The 927-nt window shown below is 46.6% G+C and overlaps 1 pseudogene across 1 annotated transcript; it reads left to right on the top strand.

Annotated features, from left to right (window-relative positions):
* Positions 1-6: 6 nt before the first annotated feature.
* Positions 7-350, top strand: LOC102773805 (annotated as a pseudogene). Its single transcript, XR_001513363.1, has one exon. The product of XR_001513363.1 is annotated as a 40S ribosomal protein S2 pseudogene (transcript).
* Positions 351-927: the final 577 nt, after the last annotated feature.

Here is a 927-nt window from a genome sequence, read left to right as displayed (position 1 = left end):
CGCCGCATCCCTGCCCCCAGGGGTACGGGCATTGTCTCGGCCCCTGTGCCTAAGAAGTTGCTGATGATGGCTGGTATTGACGACTGCTACACTTCAGCCAGGGGCTGCACTGCCACCCTGGGCAACTTCGCCAAGGCCACCTTTGATGCCATCTCTAAGACCTACAGCTATCTCACCCTAGATCTCTGGAAAGAGACCGTGTTCACCACGTCTCCACATCAGGAATTCACTGACCATCTTGTCAAGACCCACACCAGAGTTTCTGTGCAGAGGACCCAGGCTCCCGCTGTGGCCACCACATAATTTTATACAAGAAAAATAAAGTGAATTAAGCCTGCTAAAAAAAAAAACAAAAAACAAAAACAAAAACAAAAACAAAAACAAAAACAAAAAAAAAACATAGCAAGTAAATTGTCCCCTTGACCAGGAGTTCGGCTAGGGGGTGGGGTCGGCCAGGGAAAGGGAAGGAGTACCCTGCTGGCAGCCAGCAACTGCTAAGGACCTTACCAGTGCATGATTTTTGTGCACTGGGCCTCTAGTGATGTTATAAATATTCAAATGACCCTTGGCAGAATAAAGGTTCCCCACCCCTGCTAAACCCTCAAGGCCTTGACCTTGGACTCTGTCCTTAAGCCATTAGTTCAAGTTTTAGCAAGAATCCTGCTGGGTCAGCTTAGCAGAAATATCCCCAACCCTTGATATCTGATCAAATTCCTCATTCCCCACCCTCATTATCTTATTATCCTGGCTTGAGTAGGTCTAGCAAGAATCTCTTTAGTCTTGATGTTTTATCTTAGTAACTTGCTATACACTCATCCCCACCCTGTTCTTTAGCTATAAACCTCCACTTGTCCTTGTTGTTCTCAGAGTTGTGCTGGACCTCTCTCCCCTATTTAAAACCCCATTCTAGTTGTCATTCTTGGGGAG

The sequence above is a fragment of the Myotis davidii genome, unplaced genomic scaffold (assembly GCF_000327345.1).
Source record: "Myotis davidii unplaced genomic scaffold, ASM32734v1 scaffold370, whole genome shotgun sequence".
NCBI classification, from domain to species: Eukaryota; Metazoa; Chordata; class Mammalia; order Chiroptera; family Vespertilionidae; genus Myotis; species Myotis davidii.
Note: the sequence above shows the minus strand (reverse complement) of the source record. Positions and strands in the feature narration are given on the sequence as shown.